This window comes from Bradysia coprophila, unplaced genomic scaffold (genome assembly GCF_014529535.1).
Source record: "Bradysia coprophila strain Holo2 unplaced genomic scaffold, BU_Bcop_v1 contig_151, whole genome shotgun sequence".
NCBI classification, from domain to species: domain Eukaryota; kingdom Metazoa; phylum Arthropoda; class Insecta; order Diptera; family Sciaridae; genus Bradysia; species Bradysia coprophila.
Window position 1 is genome coordinate 9,741,412 of NW_023503423.1, and position 24,277 is coordinate 9,765,688.

Sequence of the window (24,277 nt, forward strand, 5' to 3'; positions counted from 1 at the left end):
AAACTTCCTTTCTAATTAAAATTTCTGCACATCACGCTAGAAACATTAAATTCTTTCAAGAACCACGAATAACAAAAGAAAAGTTGCACGCTAATTTAATGTATACGTTTAAGTAATATTTTAAATTTAACGTCCGTTTCGCAAGCACATATACATTCCAAATGATATTCAACATTTAATTTCAACTCGACGTAACAATAATGCTTAGATTCAGTGAAAATTGAAATTGAAAGAAGTGAAATTGAAAAATCACTTTCGTTCAACAAGTGAAAACTACTATTTTCCGCTTAATTGGAGTAGATTAACTGTAAAATATTCTCGAAAACATTTCTACGATGGAAAATAAATTTATCCTAATCGTGGCATGGTGCAGCTGGCATCAGAGGGTAAAGTTTTTTGTGGGACTTCATAGGGCGAAAATAGGACATACGGATTGATGAACTTAGAAATCATAATGAAAATAGATCTTTTAGATAGATAGACTCAAATCTTTGACGTTATTGGATTGGCATGATCACACCTCAGCACCTCACACAGTTCGAATACATTTTCAATTCAATTTTATGGAATTTTACGGATTAAAGTTTCATTCAACCCGTTGCATTAAGTTACTTAATTGTGCTACAAAAATCGACTTTGTACAACTAAATTCACCCCGCAAATCCACTGAAACTTCAAAACTTAAAGTGTCAAACACAAATCAAATGCAAGTTTGAGGGTGATTCGTGATATAGGTTCCTTGATTGGTTCGTTCCAAGTGCATCAAAGAATTGTCAAATTTTATCCACAGAGCCATAACCAAAAAAATATTGATGACAGAATGTTCACAAAACGTTGACAAATTCGAATGGCCTTGGAGGAAACCTATTCTAATTAGGGACTGCAATCCCGGGATTAATCCCGGTACTAATCCCGGAAAACTCCAGTACCGAAAACCGGTTTTCACCAAAAAATACCGGGATTTATCCCGAAAGATTAAAATTAAATAAATTGAAAATTTTTAGTCGGATTTTTAGCATTTTGGCAACAGCTTTTGATGATTAGACAGGAGTTGAATTTTTTCGAAAATGGTGAGAATCTAGTGATCAAAAGCATATGACAAAATGACAACGTGTTAACTACGCGTTTACAACGCATCATAAGGTGCCTGAGCTTTGATTTGGCATGGCTACATACATTTAAGCGAGCAGATGTTGTACATATCAATAGATAAGGTTCCAGGTATTTGCCTACACAAGGATTGATTCACGCCTTCTGTCCTGAGAATCTTATACAAACATCGGAATAAAGTCCAGAGATACTGGATCACTTTTTAAAAAAGTCGCATCATGAAATGGTCTTAATGTACATGATTTAATGTTCATACATATTCATGAGTGTAAACTACTCCTCAAACCGACTAGCGTGCGTAGAGTTGAGTAAAGTAGAGAAGAGATGGCTTTTTCTGATTGCGGTTATTTGTGTCGTTCAAGATTTAACGGTGAGACGCTGCAACACTTGTGCTTTCGTTGAGCGTTTTTCAGAGAGAAAATTGACGTTGCTAATGTCATTAGAAATGAGTATATTAAGGTTTGTACGTTAAATTTAAGAATTTGTCAAGCCCGTAGTTAGGAGGAAATTTGCTGTGATCCTTTTGGGATTTAGAAAGAAAATAAAAATTTTAAACTAATAGGCCAAAAAATTTTTTAAATTCAAAAAATTCTTTACTTGCCTCACTGGCATATTTCTAACTCTTCATTTATCTTGCATAAGTTACTAATCAAAGAAAATCTAATAATAAGCAATGTTAGTCTTAACATTTGTGTAAGTTGAAACGAAAATTTCTTTGCTTTTGAAAACTCATGTAGTTTCATAATATTGCACACAGCCCGTCTTGTAAAACCACCCTGACTACAGGACCCAGAGTACAGACTACATTGTAAAGTTTCAAACAAAACGACGATAAGTTTTTTGAATTCTGCTTTTTAAAATTTCTTCTTAGAAATCCAAATTTTTATCAAGAAATAAGTCATTTCGATTTTTCTTTCCAATCCCGAAAATACCGGTATTCCCGGTATTGATACTGAATCAAATCCCGAATCCCGGTTTTGTAAAAACGGTCCGGGATTGCATTCCCTAATTCTAATATTGAAGGTGTAAAAATTTATTTTTCAATTCACTTGTTCATCCACTGATTCAATCAAATCTGAAGCGCACTTATGCCTTTTTGTTTTTGAATTTTTTCGTAATTCTCAAAAGTAGGTCGTTGTCATAATGAGCCTGGCACTCGCTTCGCTCGTTTGGTAATATCACATTTAGTTAAATATAGCTCTATTTCGCAACTTATTGCATACATAACTATGGATAAAAAGTCGAGATTTATAATTTTAATTCAAATTTATACGAAAAACATTCGTGCAGCTATATGATAAAATTTTGCCTTGACCGAATTTCGAAAATTTCGGACTTTTTCTACGAATATTTCGGACACATTTATACTATTTTTGTCAAAAATTATTTATTGAATATTTCAAGGCCGCATATCAGTAATTTACTCGACCATTATGTCGTAAATGTTCGTCGCGCAGCTTTTAATGAATAGTTTTTAAAGGTGGCCAGTTTTTTTTTGTAAAACTGCCTGAGCTACGCTTCAAGGAAACCCATTTTGAACGATCTGTTTTAAGCTTTAGCTTCAGGAAACTCGAATTGTATTTCAAAGAAGAACGAACATGATTACTCCGGGACAATAATTTTATTGACACAAATTGTGGATATAAACTCGTATATGAGGCGATTTTTACGATTGAAATATAACCTCAGTCAAATCTTGAAGAAATTTTCTGACATATCGGACAAACACCTAAAACGTCGAACATTGGAACATTTCCGACAAATACCTCGGAGAAAATATAGAAATCACCTCCAATTCGATCGCCCTCGCTTCGCTCTTGTTAGAATTTCGTATTTTGTGCAACCATTGAATAGACTCAGAATTGCGGAAGTTTTCACCGTACATGTTGCACATATACCTATGTGAGTTGGTATCATAAAATATGCGCGATTCAATATCCTAAAAGTGCTTTTTTTTCGAAAACAGAATTGTTCAATTATTCAAAGCCGTTAGATATGTCTCCACGACTGGATATTCAGAATACGTATATGTAAGGGTTGCCATTTAAAGTAATGTGTTCGATGATTTGACAATATATTAGAAAGCGAAAATATTATTCAACACTTTGGAAATTGTGAATGCTTTTCTATTTACATGTGTGTATACCGTTCAAACGTGCAAGTAATGTTTTTTTAAGAAAATACAACACACTCTGCATATTTTCGTACATACTCCATCACACAACAAAATGTTTAAAAAAAAAATTGTATAAAAAAGGAACTAAATGTCCCTCAGGTATAGAAAGATATATTTCTATTTGTCGTATTCGTCGTTCGTGCGTTCATGCATATTTGATAAAATGATGAGGAAAACTCTTTTTTTTCGCTCGTGTGTCCCAAGTATGTGTATACCCTATACGTCTACCTGTTTCCCAAACATTTCACGTAGTCACCTCAGACCACTAAATTCATATTTCTATGTACTAGGATCTACGACGTCTCTACGACGCTATAACCCTACCATTCTCATAATCCATACGTATGTCGACTGTTGACATATACGGCCATAAACATTGTTAGTCTACACATTCCCCTATTGAATAAGGGATGTTTTTACGACGCTTTTCTCGTAAATTTCATTCGGGAACTTTGAGCTGCAAATGTCTAGAAATACCTACCGATTTTGGATAGTTCCTCGCTCACCCAAATGTACCAACGAAATACAAGCAACTGGGATTGTGAATCACCACTTTCCGCACACTATACATTAAGGTACTCCACTATGACCAAAGAATTTCACTGCCACTCTATATATACGTTCGCATGCAATATCGTACGAGATAATCAACACGTTGTATGCTACACAAACATAGCGGTATGTTATGCATCACACTTAAGTATAGCGTCTAATGTTTTAAAATTTGGAACGACATGTATGATCTGTCGCGCAAAATATTATGGATAATTTAACATCCAGTACACCACATAACGACGATAGCCACATTCACCTGGGAATAAAATATTTTGCAAAAATGGTATACAATAAAGGTATTTGTGTACTTGTGAGACCGTATAAAATATTCAAGTAATTTCGTATGTTCGTCTCATGGCAGTGAATGCGACCGGAGCCACACATCATCATACGTTACCACATATATAATACTCTCATATGGTAGGTATTTATGTTGTGGATAAAACATTGTTTAGGAAACGAAAAAGTTTTTCATATCGCTGGTTGTACACGGCCGGAACCATTACTAGAAAATTTTTACATACATTCAAGTATTTTTTGACGTGAACAAGATTGATTGCAGAAATATGGAGAAACATTTCTGTTTGTTCTATGTTATGTGCATATTATGTTGAGCTTGGTGTTGCTTGGTGGGTGGATGGATGGACGGATGATAGGATGATATATCTAAAAAAATGTCTGTTGATGGGCTTTTCTTCATTCCAAATTTAAAAAAATAAAAATTTCATGCCTCGTTTTTGCGTGATTGTTTCTAATTTTTTTTAAAGTCATTTCACCCAGGGCGTTGGAATTTATTTTCATCACTTCTCCCAATATCTGTTAATATAATTGGGCCAGCTTTTCTCTCAAATAATTGAAGTCAAAAGACAGATTTTCTTCTAAATCTCATTGATCTCACTCTCACAAAGTATGTTTAAACGTCTTCTAAGGCCTAGATCAACATAATTCGAAATGGGAAGTGTACACTCAATTTCTTAGAGCATGTGCCGGTAAGGTGAAGATTGTGGGTTCGATTCCAACGTGTCCCCATATTTTCACGGCAGAGTAAAATTAACCAGGCAGTAGCGGTTCATCGTTGAAACGTCAAATAAGGAACCCAACACTGTAAGAAGATGAACTCAAGTGAACACTGACATACACTCTCAGAATTTTGAAAACCGACACATTTTCTGTTTCGCTTTTCACCGGTTTTTTGAGAATTTTGCATGTATTTTTATATGGAGAAATCAGAAACTGAAGTAAAACACAGAAAAATGTGTCGGTTTTTAAAATTCCGTGTGTGTAAATTGGATCAATTTTACTCGCAGGAAGTAAGGCTATTAGATAATTCAGGCGCCTACTCAAATCAAGCGCTGCTGCCTGGCTTACTTTACTCTGCCGAGCCATTTTCCATTTCAAATTTCTCCACTAGCACACCGCATCCATCATTTACACTGATACGTACTCAAGGGTGTTCCCGCAATTTTTACACGTAAAATGTTCTTGTGTTTAGCTAGCCACAAAATATTGTAGCTGTGGATAAAGCTCTGGAGAATTTGTTGGTTTTTTATTTACAAATTTAAAGATCTTGTCTTGCTGTGTCTTGTAAGACTATTAGATTTGCAAAAATTGAAACTAATTTAAAAAAAAAAAACGTGTTTGGAGTCATTTTAAAAGGAAAGGAACGGACTTCTGTTTGGTTACTTTAGTGAAGGATCCAACCTCAGAAAATTCACCAATTTCCCTACCGTAGCCCATGGATGTTTTTGAAGTTTCGAGGTCACATTTTAAATATTTAAATTAAAAAGAGGATTCTCTAGAGCTTCATTCAAAACAATATTATTTTTTGTGCCGTAGGACACGTTTTTCGACGTTTTTCCGAGGGGGACCGCAATGGATTTGCAACTCTTTTTTTGCGCGTGCAACTCCCTTGCAACTATTTTTTTTGCGTGTAACTCTTTTGCAACTCTTTATTTTTGCGTGCAACTCTTTCGCAACTCTTTTTTTCGGCATGCAGCTCTTTTGCCACTCTTTTTTTCCGCGTGCAACTCTTTTGCAAGTCTTTATTTTTGCGTGCAACTCTTTCTCAACTATTTTTTTCCGCGTGCAACTCTTTTGCAACTTTTTTCCTCCGCGTGCAACTCTTTTACAACTCTTTTTTCTGCGTGCAACTCTTTTACAACTCTTTTTTTTTCAGATTGCAACCCTTTGCAACTCTTTTCAGTGCGGTCCCCCTTGCGTTTTTCGTCACTGCACTGAAAAGTTCGTTCAAAGTAGTGATTATATAGAGACATGTGCGTTCGAACTTATATATTACACACTTGTCACGAAGAAGTCGAGGCTTGCCGAGACTGATAGTGACAAGTGTGTACTCTATTTTATCACATAAGCGAAAACGAGACAACAACATAGACCTGAAGTGTAATTTTTGAACTAATCTTCTAGTTAAGTAATTTTGACATACGAACACCGCGCGTATGTAATAAAATATATTATGCTACTAGAAACAAGTAGTTTTTGACCTAGTGATCAGTAAGTGTGATATCACTATAATATGATTACGTCGTCAATCAAAGTAATCTAATCAATGTTACGCAAATGTTAACTCAATTCTTCATAACAAATGAAAACCGAAATCGTTCCAATGTTCAATTTGTATTTCGTACAGAAACAAAATAAAATGTAACAAATTCCCTAATGTAGTTGACATAACTGGGAACGAAAAGTGACGTAAATACACAACTGGACACGAAAAGTGACGTGATTGCAAACGAAAAGTGTAGAAGAAGTGAGAGAAATATTGAGAGAAAATGTTGTTGTTTTGGTGCTCTATCTGGTGACGTTTTTGATCCGCCTGAATGAAATAGTATATTCCTATACAAGGGAAGGAATTTAATATTTCGTATCCAGATGAGTAAAAGTGTCCCAGGGTTTTAGCCTGAAATATCAAATTATTTCCCGAGTGTTTAGTATGACGGCAAGAATGTTTTACTTGAAAATTTGCGGGAACACCATATATACTCTAATGATCCGTTGTTTATATCGGATAATAGAATTAATCGACATTACAAAAAGCATATTCATTCATTTATGCATTCATTTAATTTTCGTTTATTTAAAGTCGACTTTTGACATGATGTATTATGAAGCTGTTTTAACTCCACTATATTATACGCAGTAAATAAACAAGCAATAAGCTGCCAGCCAGCAGTGATCTGATTATCTCATAATTCGTCAGTCAGTAGGATTAAAAAACATAACCGAATTATTCGCACAAGATCTACGCTTGGTCATTTCACACAAAATGCAATTATTTCATTGTATCCTCACTGCACTGTCACTTCACGACCTAATCAAATGGCTTACGGTTGCATCCAATTCAGCATCATACTGGCTGAAACATGAGCGTCTGACCTACGACAAACCAAATATCTTGTTCGTAACATCATTTGGTTGGTTTCTGTTATTAAGTATGTCCTATCACTTAGATGGGTTAAACTGTGCTGTATTATGGCGTTTATTCTACCACCATATCTATGCCCCCAGTCTACACAGTGTGCTTGAACAATGTAACAAGCTTTGTCTATATAATGTGAGAATAAGGGACTTAACTATTCGCTCTTGCGGTCAGCAATGTTAAATTTCGTCAGCTGAACACACTGCATACGTTGGAAGCACAGGGTTGGAGGTGCTTGTATATATATAGTGTTTGTAAACTATACAATTTGTTCAACGAACCACATGGTGCAATTATAATTGTTTTGGCATATAGCGCAACATATGTATATCGCCTTGTCTTCCATTTAATGCAATATAATGCAAAAATGAGCGCTAGCGTATATGTGATAAAACGATAAATCTCAAACTATGGACAATATTTTGCCAGAATATTACGAAAATGCATCTAAACTGAAGCTGGAATACGTTTGGTGTGTATGCCAGATATAGTGTGTCGTCCCTATGTACAATGTATGCACCTTTGCCATGCTTATGCACATGGATATTATGTGTAACCCTATTCAATAATGCATTCGAAATTACTTAAATGTCCCTGGAATATTGCACTTCGATTTACATTGTTCATATATTATGTTTGGTTTTCGGTGAATTATTAAATTTGTTGCTTTAACTATGTGTGCGGTCCATAGACGATATACAGTAGAACTATCCCGAAATATGTTTGCTACACCATAACCGACGAGTAACGCTCCAATGATGGTAAGTGTATATTTTATTGCTAAGATAACACATATTGTGGAAATCATTCCCTTGGCAAGCATGAAAATTAATTATTTCAGTTATCAGACAAATTACTAGTGGTAATGCGGGCTACATGTGTAGTAAGTGTTTCCGACAATCTGAAATATTGGAGATGTTAGAAGAAAGTGATCAATGTCTTTGAGTTTTTTTTTTAACTCTCATGCCATTCAAAGCGTACGAATAACACAACTATTAATTTCTGGGTCAATCGTTGTAATATTTTCTATGCTTTTGAGGAAGCTGAATTCTTAGTTGTTTTCGTCAATTTAACATCAACGTTATTACGATTGTCATTAGCCGTTCCAGGACTAAACTAAACTTTTGTTTAGGTAAATGTCAGATCGGCCTACACTAACTTCTATTTTTTCAGCTAATCTCTAAGCATCATTTTTACCGAGAAGTTAAATTTTTACTAAAATCCAATATGGCTGCTGTCGACCATTTTATTACGCTTTACAGTCCTTACCTTATACAAACTAGGCCCCACCTATTGGGCTGGTCAGGTTCATTGACTGACAATTTCATTAATATATCTTTAATCAATTTCATTTTATTTTCCGTTGTTAAACTTCCGAAACATCACAAATAACTGATATTAAAACCTTCGCTTGAGTACTTCTTTGGAAAAGTACTTTTTTTGTTCTCTATTTTCTTGAAAATTTGCGGCAAGATTTTTAATTGACCCTAAATCATAAATTAAATACAATGACTCGTGTGAATTACAGCCCTCGCTTCGCTCTGGCCACAAACTTCCCATTCGTATGAGTTGTATATTATTCTGTTTCATAGTTTTATTGCTAACGTTAATCAGAAGTAAGTGATGCGAATGTAGAACGATTAGAGGACTCTTTCACTTTGATACAAAATAAAAAAGTACGATAGATGTTCTTCTCTTGCTTTTATGTACAAAAGGAAGTAACCCAAAACTTACTACATTCACAAAACCTTTAAACGTGAATTAAATATAACGACTCGTGCGAATTACGGCCCTCGCTTCGCTCTAGCCGCAAATTTCAAACTCGTGTGAGTTTTAAAGTTTTAAAATTTTCTACATTTTTTATACCATGGCGTGAAATCTGCTACTTTTGCCCGTGATAGCTGACTATCACCGTAATAGTTGACTATCATGTGATAAATCAAATTTCATCAAAGTAATTTTTTTCGATTGATTGAATTTTTAAGAGTGTAAAATGCTGTTTTTCTGGAATAACTTCCAGATCTTAAATCCCTCGATTAAAGAAAAAGAAAATTAGTAATTGGTTGATAATTACTCAAGTTATCAAGCAAAATATTGGGTCAAACAATTCCGTTTTTCCTAACATTTCATACAACCTTTGGGATTCAGGAAAATTGGGTGAAATTTACTCATTGAAGAAAAACCCTCTGCATGGTACATGATTGGTGTCGTCTGAAGCCCTATAATGGAGCACTTTTCTGACCTTATCTGTGGACCCACCAACGATTTTGCTAAACTTCGAATTTAGAATGGCATTAGATTACAGTGCGTTTCTTTTAGTTCGGACAACGCACTTCAAGCAAAAGTGATTGTAGTCGACAATTACAGTTTTACAGTTGTATGACACACGTCCAGTTTCAGTACCCCATTTAGAGTTGGTTCGGAACATATTTGAGATTTTTTAGAGTTTTGAAAGTCGTCTAAGTTCCCAGTCAATAAAGTGTTTCCAGGTTACGATATTTTGGCAAAAAATTTAAAAATCCCTTAGCGAATTCTTCTTAGTTTTTTTTGACAGCTTGCTCTCTCACGGAGTACTTTTTGTTGAGTGGAATGGACACACTGTATAAAAATCAGTTAAGTTTTTACGCAAGTTTTCTGATAACCAATTACTCAAGCGTGGAAGTGTGTGGCAAGAAGCCCAAGAAGAATAAGTTTACTTGAACGAACAAGTTTTATCGAAAAATTCGTAAACAAACTTAGACAACGGAAAAAATGGTAAGATTGCTTGAGGAAATAAGCTAATTGAAATTTATATTGTGGTAAAAAAAACGGCATGGCTCAGTGGTTAATTACTATCCTTCCATAAAAATGATCCGGGCTCAATTTCCGTGTCAGACAATTCCACATTGAATTTTTCTAGCGATTGTATCGCATTGAACAGTGTTTCAAAAATCCGAAAAAACGGCGTGAGTAAAATCTCAGTGAAAAATCAACCGATTTTCGTGATTCTTTTTGTTGTTGTGTAAGGAATAGATGGGAGTATAAGATAGAGTACAATGAAGTTCCATACTCTTCACGTCACAGCGCCGGCACTGGTCCAAAGTCAAAAAATATTTAGAAAATACGAAAAACGTCCCTATTTGTCAGTCGGACTTTTAAGCAGGTCATGTTTAGTGTCAATTTTAAGGTAATCTCAGTGGCTTTGAAGCGAGCCGCATTCGTACGAAGTACTGGGGTCTTATAGGTTTACGCATACGTTTGTAACACGTCGAATTGGACTTCCTGAGTAAGGGGAAACCTATTGTGGTTGTCTAGAGATGCCAAATCCGCGAAAAAAAAAATGTCCGTCTGTCCGTCTGTCTGTCTGCACGATAACTTGAGTAAAACGCATCCGATTTTGAAAATTCTTTTTTTTCCCGTTTGGTAATGTCAAAAGACAGGCTAAGTTCGAAGATGAGTGATTTTGGATCGACCCCTCCCGAGCTGTGGCCCAATAAGTGCTTTACGGTTTTTCGAATATATCTCCGGACATTTAAACGTTAAACTTGTAAGTGATACGTCAAATAAAAGGTATTTACAATACCGATCGACAAAAAAAAAGTTTATGGAAATCGGATGACCGACTCGTGAGTTAGACCCCTTGGTGTGGAACAGGCACAGGGCGGCAAGCAGTTTTTGCTTGTAGGTCGGCCACATTTGAACATATTTCGTCTGTTTTAGCTTTATTAGATAGGTATTGACCGTACCAATCAGGGAAATTTTTAGACCCGTACGAAGTACTGGGGTCTTATAGGTTTACGCATACGTTTGTAACACGTCGAATTGGACTCCCTGAGTAAGGGGAAACCTATTGTGGTTGTCTAGAGATGCCAAATCCGCGAAAAAAAATGTCCGTCTGTCTGTCTGCACGATAACTTGAGTAAAACGCATCCGATTTTGAAAATTCTTTTTTTTCCCGTTTGGTAATGTCAAAAGACAGATATCTCGAGTAAATTTTGACCGAATTTCATGAATTTTTGTTTGTTTGAAAGGTATTAACGAATGTAAAGCGTCGGTACTATTTCCGGTCTCCTAACAAAATGGCTGCCGGCGGCCATATTGGATTTTAGTAAAACGATATAAAGTGGGAAAAATGATGCTTAGAGAGTTTCTGTTAACATAGAAATAATTTGTTATGTGTGTGGGGTTTCAGGGATTCCATATACGGACATCTATATATACCTATATACAGCTATATTGAGCTATATACAGGCATATAGAGCTATATAATAGCATATATTTATCTGTGAAATGTTTATTTATAGTGAAATATAGTTAAATATAGCGGTATATAGCTGTTTAAATAGGAATTTATGAAATTTGTCTTCGTACGGGGCTGTCTATATTGCCTCCGGCAATTTAGTTGTATATGATAACAAGGCAAAGAGTGGATAATGTAAGTGATTTTAAAGGGAGAATAGTTTTTCAGCAGAGAAGAAAATGAAGTAAGAGAAATGAAGAGTTTCACATTAAAGGCTTTTGATACGAATAGGTGTTTCGTACGGGTCGGCGTTAGCTATGTTTTTTTATGAAATTATGTTCTCCGGAGCGTGAGCTAGGTCTCTTGGAGTGAGCTCTTATCTGGCTACTCGGAAGTACAGTGAAGTACAGTACAGTGCGAGAGAGAGAGAAGAAGAACGAACGGACGCGCTTAAGATAGCTCCGTATTTAAATAAGATTTTCCTACAGTAAAATAGTGAAACGGTGAAATAAAAACCCTGTCAGTGTTTCTATAAAGGCCCAGGACTCCATCTGGGGTGTAGTGATAATGAAGCACACAGCAAATCTACCAAAATTCAAGAAAAAAAGCATAGCTGAGGGCAACCAAAATGGCGCCCCATCTCATGTACGAATTGTAAATTGGGCAATTTGTAAGCAACGTTGTGTAAATCAAAATCACAACCACAGGAGTAATTTCGTTGAAATTACTCTCTCGCCTAACGGCTCTCTGGGATCGATTATATCGAACTCTCTAGATTTACGATTGCCATCTGGCTCTAAATATTGCTCAACGAGCTCTCTCTTTAAACTAAACACATCAAGCACGACATCACACACACATTATAGGACCATTCAGCACGATCTATCGCAACACATTAGAAGTACACAGTGTATAGAGAAGCATACAATCAATGCAACTACAGTCACTACAATATTGACCGAGAAGAGCATAACAACATTCGACTGTAAACCGATTATCGGCAACTCTCGCGGAAATAATTTGCTCCCAAAATTAAACGACTACGTAAAGCTCTTACCGTCATCTCATACCGGCAAAATCAACGCCATTCGATCATTATTTCCCGAACATTCCGGATCTTTCAATAACTGCAAACCGACGCTGTCATACAACAGTAATTTATCAGAATCGTGCTTGGTGAATCGTACCTACCTAACAGGATTATCGGTGTCGGTGTATTCTGGGCGTACAACTTGGTACACAGTAAAAAACTGCTTTATTCGCTGGATAAAGGAAACCGCAATCGAAAACCGCGTGCTCAACAGGATATTTTCCATCTGGACTTCTACGTCTATACTAAGCAGTGCCCACATTAGGGTTAAGGTAAAAACAAGTTCACCAACAGCAACTAACAATATAACTGATCCCGTGTATAATTATAAGCAGACAGCTATCAAAGGAACAACGAATCTTGCAAACGGAACGAAGCTCGGAACTGTAGATTCCAACCCATTCTATCAACACGATAGCTACCGGTCTCGACAAGAAAAACAATTAGCCAGCACAAGGAACGATTCACGTTCATCGGGCAGACTTCTACGCCACGCAAACATAATCTCGTGTCGGAAGATATTCGCACATAAATACAACGATCAGGTAAAAGCTTACAGCGTGCAATACATCGGTACTCCTAACCTCAACTATTATTATGTTGTAGCAATAGCACGGGCACACCGTCATAGTGGTTCAGTAGTACAATCGGCCAACCTAAGCGACGACTCACATTCAGCGAGAAGTCATCAACACTGCAGCAGCTCGATTCCATTATTTGCACTCGAGCACAACGATCGGGTAAAAATTTCAATCACACAGTGCAGCAGAGCTCATAACCTCAACTACGGTTACTTCATAGCAATAGTACGCGCACAGAATCACAGCTATCTAGTAGCTCAACTGGAACAAAACAACTTCTTAGTAGTGCGCATCGATTCCAATTCTCCGGTAAGGCAAGGGCGCCCGCACCATACTAAGGTCTCAAAGAAGGTAATGCATCGCGCAGCATTCGGCCTGAAACTATTCAATTCAACACTTAAGGATAAGGACATTCAACCCAATCTGGAGGACAGCACTAAGAGCGACGTAGACGAGCCAATCGAAGTTGATCCTATCGACGAGGAAACTGTAGAAAGCGCTCTAGGAAACATCGATTCGGTGCTACAAATTACGGTATCAGATAAAGACATCAACGACATCAGTGCCATAGCAGCTAGCATAGAGATCAACGAGGAGGAGCAGATACGCGCTAAAAGGTTACGAGAATCCAGCACCACGTCGTCTACAGGGGGCACACAACCACCAACGAAAAAGATAAGGAGAGTCATTATGAGCCCGCCTGTGGCTGAGGAACTGCCAGCAAAACCAGCTAAGCACGTTGTCAAGTTGGTACCAGACATGGATGAAGCTCACCTGTTCTCTAAGGCGCACGGCAAGATCATACACAACAGTGTCAAAAATCAACTGAAAAAGGTCGACGATCCGGAAGTCAAATTTGATTATTGTGATTTCGAGAGAGGACACTACAAGTTCGTCTGTCCCAATCAAACTGCAAAGGAATGGGCACTAATGGTTGTTCCCATCTTGAAGGACCTCTGGAAGGACGCTAAAATAAAAGCAATCGACTGCGGAGCCGTTCCGCGTCTAATTCGAGCTACGACTATCGTTGAGAATCCGGCCCCAGAGACTTTGGATTTCTTCGACGACATTGAGCTGAAGAATGATAGCATCGACACAAACCACTGGCGTCCATTCAACAAGAAAAAGATCCAAGGTGATAGAACAATCATCTTCTTCGGAATCGACGAAAAATCAGTCAAGGATCTAAAAGCCATCGGTTTCAAGCCGTACTTTGGGAGTAGTCGCATACGAATCTCCATAGAAGAGAGCAAAAACAGCAAATAATGGCTTCAGTGCGCAAATTTACTACGATGTTGGGCTATTCAAAATGTAACAAATCTCTAAGTACTTCCATAAATAAACTTTCATCAACAAGCAAATTGAGTTTCTTTTGGCACCAAGCAGAAACCACCTCACCACGTAAGTCTGTGAGCTCCAAGCCCCACTCTAAAGATCTCATCGAACAGGAATTCCATTTTGACCATGGATAAAGAGCTAGATTTTTATCAGATTAATCTACATAGAGCGTACGCGCCCACATCAGAACTGAATACACTAGTCAGTAACAAAACATCCTTCATTGCTTTAGTACAGGAACCAACAGTTAGATTAGGTAAAATAACAGGCTTAAACAGGAGAATAGGTAATGTCATCCATTCAGGGGGTAACAGTAGACCTAGAGCTGCGATATACTGCTCCAAAAACTTAACAATGCACCCAATGTACAACTTGAGCACACCAGACCAGGCGGTGGCAATGCTAACTGTTAAAGTGAATTGCAGTGACAAGAATATAATAATCTGTTCAAGCTACTTTCCATACGAAGCCGCAGACGGTCCTCCTAGCCCTGAATTCATCGTCCTGGTAGAGTACTGTAAATCCAACAATATACAAATGCTTGCGAGCATAGATGCTAACGCTCACCACTTTGCATGGGGAAGCACGAATATAAACATACGGGGAGGAAACCTGTTTGACTTCATTCTAACAACAGACTTGAGAATTGTGAACATAGGGAACGAACCAACATTCAGGAACAAACTAAGGCAAGAAGTACTCGATATTTCTCTATGCTCAGAAAACCTTTTTCCACACATTACTGACTGGCATGTCTCTGATCATATTCTCACATCTGATCACAGATGCATCACATTCAAAATGTCTTTAGATCCAATACCTCCTCTCCTCTTTAGGAACCCAGCTTCCACAAATTGGACTTTATTCAGAAACATACTCTTAGAATCATTAGACGATGGGAATAATCACTCCTCCCCAATCTTAACAGAGCAAGAACTAGATGAAGATGCACTTTACCTACAAAATATCTTAGTTAACGCATATGAAAAATCATGCCCGATTCTAAAACACAAGGCAGGCAACTCAGTACCTTACTACTCTACGGCAGACAAAAAACAGAGACAGAAAGTTCGGAGGCTTTTCAACAACTGTAAAATAACAGGTGACTTTCACCCTTACTACAAGGAATTAGGTATCTATAACAAAAATCTGAGAAGCAGAGAAAGAGCTGGCTGGCAAAATCAATGCAGCGCTATCAACAAGGTACACGATGCTTCAAAGTTACTAAAAATAATATCCAAGGACCCCACACAAATGGCGGGCTCTTTACTATTGCCAAACGGAGAATACACTAAGAACCACGAGGAGACGTATAAGCATCTGCTAGACTTCCACTTCCCAAACTGCAAGGAAACCAATGAAGACGAGCACAGCAGAATCACACACTCATTCGATGGGGAAGCAAACCCAGATTTGATTAACAGAATGGTAACAATAGACCGCATTGACTGGGCCATGAAAACTTTCATACCGTTGAAATCACCAGGTCCAGACAACATTTTTCCAGCTATGATGCAAAACAGCAACACGGGCGTCTTACATCTCATGAATAGATTATTCAAAGCATCACTAGGGCTAAAATACATACCTAGAAGCTGGAGGAGAGTAAAAGTAATCTTCATACAAAAGCCAGGCAAAAGTAATTACTCATTAGCCGAAAACTACAGACCAATAAGCTTGTCGTCATTTATGTTGAAAACTCTCGAAAAAATAATAGACAGGTACCTTAGAGACGAGCCTTTAAGACAATTTAAAATACACCCAAAACAACATGCCTACCAGAGCGGAAAGTCTACCGAAAATGCTCTACAAAATATCGTTCAAAGCATAGAGCTATCATTAGCCTATGGTGAATTCGCACTAGGATGCTTTATAGATATATCTGGCGCTTTCAACTACCTAACGTATTTAGCCATAAAAAATGCTTGCTACAAACACAACATAGATCCGGGTATCATAGGGTGGATCCTAGCTATGTTACACAGTAGATTAATCTTTGTCCACTTCGGCACATCAATAATTATAACGACAGTATCTAAAGGTTGCCCACAAGGAGGAGTTCTGCCACCACTGCTATGGTGTCTAGTACTGAATGAACTTCTAACCATTCTCAGCGACAGGAACTTCCAAACAGAGGGTTTCTCAGACGATTTAGCAATTCTACTTAGAGGAAAATTCATCAGCGTCCTGTGTGATTTACTTCAAACGGCTCTCGATATTGTTAGTGAATGGTGCGATGGAAACGAACTAACTATTAACCCGAGTAAGACAAAGATGATATTATTCACTAATAAAAGGAAAACAGAAGTTATGAATATACCACTAATTAAAGGAACACCAATACTTCTGGTCAACTCGGTAAGATATCTGGGTATTACCCTGGACAGCAAGCTGTCCTGGAATGACAATCTGGATGAACGAATACAAAAAGCCACTATCTCTCTGTGGCAATGTAGGAGAGCGTACGGCAAATCATGGGGTCTCTCTCCCAAAGTAATGTTCTGGATTTACACGACAGTCATCAGACCAATCTTAACATACGGATGCTTCCTTTGGAATCACATATGTAAATATCAACAAGTACGCTACAAACTAGATAAATTCCAGAGAATGGCCTGCAAAGCAATAACAGGATCTTGGAGATCAACTCCAACAGCTGCCATGGAGGCACTTTTGAACCTCACTCCATTGCACATTTTTATAGAAACCGAAGCCATTATTACAATGAGCAGGCTAACCAAGCAACAAGACAATCAGTTCAAGAACACCAACCATTCAAGCATATGGTTCAACACGATTATTGACGAACCTGATCTATTAATGCCCTCAGACAAAATCATAACAAAGCACAAATTTGACAGAAGGTTCAACATCCAGATCCCATCAAGGGAGGACTGGTTCAATGGGAAATTACCACCAAAAGGAATTGTCTTCTACACAGACGGCTCACTGATCTCGAAATCGGCAGGAGCCGGAGTATACTGCAATCACCCTAAGATCAAAAATTCTATTCCACTAGGAAAATGCTCGTCAATATTTCTAGCTGAGATAAGAGCAATCATGGAGGGCTGTCACGCTCTCATCGATAACAATATTACTGGCCAAGACGTATCTATTTGCTCGGACAGTCAGGCGGCACTAAAGGCGCTAGCATCAATCAGCTTTAAGTCAGCAGTAACGCTAGAATGCTGGGAAACTTTGAACAGTGCTACCACTATCAACCACATCAACCTAATATGGGTGCCAGGTCACCAAGGTATTGAAGGTAACGAAATCGCAGACGAGCTAGCCAGAATTGCGGCTCTAAGCACACCAATTGGACCAGAACCAATAATGGGCACGCCCCACTCATACAGTAAAAGTATAATTAAAATAATAAGGACAAAAAGATCCAAAAATTATTGGGACAGCATTACAAGCTGCAGACAATCCAAAAACTGCATCAACATATGCGACAGAAACTCAAAGTTTCTACTAAACGTAAGCAGAACAAGACTGAAAATCTTCACCGGCGTAACAACTGGACACTACGGATTTAACAAACACCTCACAACTATAGGAAAACGAACGGATCCAGGGTGTGATCTGTGTGGCCATCACACTGACACAGCCGAACATTACCTCTGCCATTGCCCAGCTTTCATCATGAAAAGGCGAAAGCACTTAGGCAACTACATCATCAGGTATAACCTGATCAAAAACATTCACCCAAGGGACATCCTAAACTACATTACTAGTACAGGAAGGTTCCAATAACCAGCAACTGCACTAATAAGTCATAGCCAGCACAATGGGCCCAAACAGAGGCCCCCGTGCGTGTTCTACCACGGTAGAACGGCTACTTAAAAAAAAAAAAAAAAAAAAAAAACAGTGAACGTGGTGTATTTTGACAATATCTCGAGTAAATTTTGACCGAATTTCATGAATTTTTTTTTGTTTGAAAGGTATTAACGAATGTAAAGCGTCAGTACTATTTCCGGTCTCCTAACAAAATGGCTGCCGGCGGCCATATTGGATTTTAGTGGATTAAAGTGGGAAAAATGATGCTTAGAGAGTTTCTGTTAACATGGAAATAATGTGTTAAGTGTGAGGGGTTTCAGGGATTCCATATATGGACATCTATATTGAGCTATATACAGGCATATAGAGCTATATAATAGCATATTCCTCTGTGAAATGTTTATTTACAGTGAAATATAGGTAAATATAGCGGTATATAGCTGTTTAAATAGGAATTTATGAAATTTGACTTCGTACGGGGCTGTCTATATTGCCTCCGGCAATTTAATTGGATATGATAACAAGGCAAAGAGTGGATAATGTAAGTGATTTAAAAGGAAGAATATTTTTTCAGCAGAGAATAAAATGAAGTAAGAGAAATGAAGAGTTTCACATTAAAGGCTTTTGATACGAATAGGTGTTTCGTACGGGTCGGCGTTAGCTATGTTTTTTATGCCCGTTCAAAGTCAGAGGTTTAACATCCGAAAATTATTCTTCAAGTCCAGTTGCAGTTAGAAATATGGTCAAATTTGATGTCTATCGAAAGCTTCTAAAATTACCTTTCTCACAATTCTAATGTCGCTATCTTATCAAGTCTACACATCAGGAGATATGACCAATTTTATTTGTTTGGTAAAAAATTTAATGTTTTAAAATTTTATTAAATTGTCTTGTATTGCCTGTAAATACGACTGTATATAACGATATTAGGCTTGTTAGAAAGGTAATTTTCATGGCTTTAAAATGACATCAAATTTGACAAAACACAGGGCAGAGGGAAGTCGCAGCCCCACGATGGGGCTTGATTCAAAGCCACTGAAATTACTATTCAATTGACACTAAACATGGCCTGCTTAAAAATCTGACTGACAAATGGAGACGTTTTTCGTATTTTATAAATATTTTTTGATTCATAATATGTCTGTCTAGCCTATACTTAGAAGAGATGTCAATTAGCAGCATCTAACATTCCTCAGAGGAGGATATGCATACTTTGAGGTGTGGTTCAGAAGGTTAAGAAGTCACGTTAGGTTTGGTGGTCCTGACTACACTTGTTATTAGCCATTAAAGGTTGTTAGTGTGGTCTTCAAGCAAATCAAATCAAATCGTATAATTAACGTGAGGCCACCGGTGTGTTGAGTTTACATCGAGTATGCATTTCCATGTAAGTCTCTACGAAAATACAAAACTTTTACACGATAAGGGCATTTACGGGAAAGGTGAAGATTGTGATTTCGGTATTTTTTTCGATTCAATTACATGTCCACATTGTGGACTCCGCAAGCACACCTCAAACGATTAACACCTCAAACCTTTTACACCTATCAAAGGGTAACATTAAAAATTTCGCCTTCGGCTCGGACACCGCAATAATTGGCACTTATTCATGCCGTTTACATGAATTTTACTGATGTAATCTACTTATTATCGAATGCCTCGACTGGAAGTCGTAATGTTTATATGATTTGTGATTTACTACATCATCAACTTGCACGATTTATTAGAAAATTGAAATGGTAAGTAGAAGAGTAAATTCATTTTAAATAATTCCCCCGTCTTTCGTTTTATTGCAATTTGTCAGCACAACTTTCATCGTAAATGAATCATTTGAAATATTATCCCATTTAACTGAAATACATTTACAGCTTTCTATAATGTATTCGAAAAGTCGTTCGAGAAGTAGACGTCCAAATAAAATTCATGAACGAATTACATTTTTGAATCTAAAAACTACCCAGCTAAGTGGCGACGAGATCAATAATGCTCCTACTACATTAGTTACCAATATATATTCCGAAAATTTTGCATGCCATAAATTATGCAATTTTATTATGTTCCATATATGTAAACGAAGTCGCGTCTTTCTGTTGCTTTTATATTTTAACAAGTTTCTCTCGTTTCTTTTTATCCGTTTGCCGAGTATACCACCTTCCATCGAGCACACACTCATGTTACACGGATATCTTTTTCTACCCGTGAAAACGAAGAGGAACAGAAAACTAATCTAAAATACCTCCATACCATATAGCCCATAAAACCAACACAAATACCGAACAAAAAAAACAAACAAAATATAATCTTTCCATATCTACGTTTTATGTAACCACCTCCGCCATGCTTAATAGTATGACAAAATATTATTAAAGAATGATAAGAAAATAACTCAAATATTTATAAAAGATATTTCGAGTTGAAAAAAAAGAGATGGGAATGAAAGTAATGGAAAATAGAATATATCAAGGGAATTCCATAAGAGTTAGAACTCATCCTGTATGCCATATACACACAGATAGACAGATATGTAGGCACACGGTTGGTATATAGATAGAAATTGGTAGGACAAATTCATTTTAATAATTCAAAAGTAAGTACAACATTAAGCATATTGCCTTCGAGTTTTCCTTGTTTTTTAAGTATCATTTCATATACATGTAGCAGTGTGTCCTTATTATATTGTCAGACTCCCTTTCCCACGTTCCCATTTGACCCTTGTTAATATTTTAGGCATTTAAAAAAGGCCGATGCTATTCGGCACCGGTGTCAAATAGCATGCACTGTGTTGTGTGGCTATTTGACACCGGATGCGAATAGCCAAGCAACACAGTGCATGCTATTTGACACCGGTGTCGAATAGCCACACAACACAGTGCATGCTATTTGCATCCGGTGTCGATTAGCCACACAACACAGTAGATGCTAATTGACACTAGTGTCGATTAGCCAGACAACACAGCTGATGATATTCGACACCGACCTTTGGGAGCCAGAAATAAATTTCGCGCGCGCGAAATTTATTTCTGGCTCCCAAAGGTCGGTGTCGAATAGCATCAGCTGTGTTGTCTGGCTAATCTAGACTATATATTTGGTTTTCTAAAAAAAATCACAGGTTAACTACAGTCTTTAACATTTCAAATGTCTCACTGACAAATTTTTCTGAGAATTTCATTGTGTCATTGCAAATTTACAATGAAATTTTTTTTTTTTTTTTCTTTGAAAAAAATGACAGTGACACATTTGAAATGTTAAAGCCTGTAGAAACGAAAACTTTATTTGTTTAATAAGTGCTTTTCCCTAGCTGTAGATAAAGTATTTGAGTTTTTTTAACACTTCGGGAGGTTCATCAAACTACCATTTTTGATTTCTCTCACTTTTTAAGATGCATATCTTCGTATTGTATTTTTGAAATTGTGATAAAAAGATATCTAAATCACATTGGCGTCAAATTTTAACATTTCTAGCGTAACTTTATAGGAAAGACCTAATCGTTAAGAACAGATACAGTATAGCTTCGAATTTTAAGAGACTTTACTCATTAAATTCTTTTTAATATAAGATCAGAAATACAAGCATATGGGATTCTAGTTTTAGACCTCATACTAAAAGTATAAGGAATAAAAATTTAAAACTGACAAGAATTTATGTGATATTTGGTAATAGATGAACCTTCAAAACCAATTATATCGGAAACTATTAAAATTTTCGGTCCACTAGGATGTCAGATAATGCACCATGAAAGTTGTTATAAGGAAAGTTCTATAGTTTTCGAGCAATTCCAGAACGATTTTTGTCCGTCACGGTACAAGGTTATGGAATTTGCCTAATGAACATTATTTCGAAATTTTGTGAATTTTAATTTGTGTCGCGCACCGTCGCGTCGGTTGACAAAACAATTTTAAATTCTTAAAATTCGTTATTTTGTTGGAACTGTAAGGCTGATATGCATTGAAAATAATAAATGTTGGGGATTACGGGTTGAGCCTGGCATTGAAGATGTTTTGGTATGTTTCATTATTTCACTGATGATTTGGATCTGGTTGTGAATTTATAATTTCGCTATATTTCGGTCCAGGTTTGGAACAATCATCAGACGGGGAACCAATATGATTTCGCTATTTCAATGATAGATTTGCAAAAAAAAAAATTTGAATGCAAAATAGTTTTATTCTTTGATTTTTAATTTTCAGTTTTCTCTATACACTGAGAATATTTTTTACAATTGTCGGAAACTCCGATTAGAAATTCAGAATGTAATTATTTGAAAAGAGAACAACAACAACGGATCTCCAACGATCAGAGCACCAACAATTTTTAATTAATATGTCAATTTATCATCGTTACTAATATCGGCCCCTCTTGACCTTCTTACACGAAATACCAACATTGCGGAAACCACAACCTATTGACATCAATATTTGAATTTCACATTTAATAGGAATTTTAACCATTGCGTATTAAAATCCAAACAACTGAGTGCATCTGGTGTCAATTAGCATGTACTGTGTTGTTGGGCTATTCGACACCGCTGTCAAATAGCATACACTGTGTTGTGTAGCTATTCGACACTGGTGTCAAATAGCATGCACTGTGTTTTGTGGCTATTCGACACCGGTGTCAAATAGCATGCACTGTGTTGTGTGGCTATTTGACACTGGTGTCGAATAGTCACTCCGTTTAAAAAAATGGAAATTACGAAAAAAAAGGATATAGTATCTATGGATGGAAAAAAGGTTGAGCCGCTCTAACAGATCGGTCGTTGGAATCATGTATACATAGTAGGTGCTATAAACGTTTAATGGATGTAAGGGGTGATTTTCTCTTCGTTTTCTTGGTAGATTTTGTCTCTTATTTGGCTTGAAAAGTGTAAATTTAATCTATATTAACATTACGGACTATAAAGTCACTGAAATCGCTATATAAATTTATGGAAGGTACAGACAAAGGTTTCAAACGACTGGTTATATTTAAATGTTCTTCCGTTCCGGCCGTGGTGTGGATATCTTGTGTAGGCCGAAAAAAACATCTGGTTGCCAGTTTACCTGAATCGATTTTGTGGAAATTGCAAATTGTACGAAATATCAACAAAATATTTCAATTCAGATTTCAATGCATCTATTTCCACTTGGGTGGTAAATAGTGTTTTTACAACGCAAGCGAAAAAATCGTCATTTTCCCACCGCAACTGAAACTTCGGGAGCCTTTTGTTGTTAAGTACGTTGTATTGACCTTGGGAGAAAAGAAGGAACAATCATTTTCTCGGGTGACTTGTGGCACTCGCTCTCTACAAACAACACCCTCCAAATTTCCAACTTTTCTTTTTTCGGTTCCAGAACTCACCTTCGGCTCATTTTCTAAAAAAATGTGTGCAAAAGATGTGAAAATTGGCAATCGCTAGGCAAAGCCGAGGTTGTTAACGTATCATATGCGTAAAATTTTCATTAAGACACAAGTTAGGAATTACGTCGCGTTGCAGTACATATAACTTCCAGTGAGACTCAACATTCGGAAAATTCACCTCAAATTCACGCAAAATTTATTATAGAACATCACATTGGAAGCCTCGTTAGTAACGACAGTGTCGAGAATTTTATGGCTGCAAGCGTTCTTAGCGTTGAAGTCGCGATATCTCCTGACTAAAGATAGTCAAATGTTATCACCTCACTCAAATCAAAAATTTTGGTGAAACTCGATGGGTGTCATTAAAGTTCCCAATCTCGCTTCGCTCGGATTACCGGATCCAGTACATTAACAACCATGCTACCATCCAACGCGCCAACGCGTTTAGTAAACGAACACAAATGAAAATGAAATGCAAAATCAGTTTCAAGGAAAGTGTAACAATATACCATCCTGTAGCCCAGCGACAACTTTTGCTGTATTCTTATAATATCAATGTCAACAACAACGTTACACGAGAATGGAATACTTTGATACTTCAAATATTTTCTTATTTATTAAAAAGAGAAATTCTTCGGAGTTCTAGTCAAAAATGAGA

At 37.0% G+C, this 24,277-nt stretch overlaps 1 long non-coding RNA gene across 1 annotated transcript; it reads right to left on the reverse strand.

The window, feature by feature from the left end:
• Positions 1 to 1,704: 1,704 nt before the first annotated feature.
• Positions 1,705 to 19,803, reverse strand: LOC119074943. Its single transcript, XR_005087277.1, has 4 exons — positions 19,793 to 19,803; positions 13,282 to 13,289; positions 10,196 to 10,448; positions 1,705 to 1,715 (listed from the first exon to the last, which is right to left on the reverse strand). It is a non-coding gene; the product is annotated as an uncharacterized LOC119074943 (long non-coding RNA).
• Positions 19,804 to 24,277: the final 4,474 nt, after the last annotated feature.